Source organism: Sinocyclocheilus rhinocerous, unplaced genomic scaffold (genome assembly GCF_001515625.1).
Source record: "Sinocyclocheilus rhinocerous isolate Xijiao unplaced genomic scaffold, SAMN03320098_v1.1 scaffold263, whole genome shotgun sequence".
Lineage (NCBI taxonomy): Eukaryota > Metazoa > Chordata > Actinopteri > Cypriniformes > Cyprinidae > Sinocyclocheilus > Sinocyclocheilus rhinocerous.
In genome coordinates, this window is record NW_015645086.1 from 1,027,483 (window position 1) to 1,027,794 (window position 312).

The following is a 312-nucleotide window of genomic DNA, read 5'->3' on the forward strand; positions in this document are numbered from 1 at the left end:
TGTTTACTATGGTAACGTTAATGGCTAGCGTGCATAGTCTTTTGCATCGCTTATAAATATTTCTGCCTTGTATGGTGATCATAATACACTTTGGATCAAGTTATTTCAAACACTCGCTGCTGTCTGAAAGTTAGTTTTGAACTAAACTTATTTTAAAAGTTTTTAATGCTGGTGTTATAGCTGTTAACTTTATGAAATGATCCGCGGCGCTAACGCTCTCCAGATGCGTAGAAACTCCACCTTTGTTCATAGCCACTCCTCTAGCCTCAGCCGGCCCTCTTTGGCCCAAGGTTTTCGTCGGGCCAAAAAACC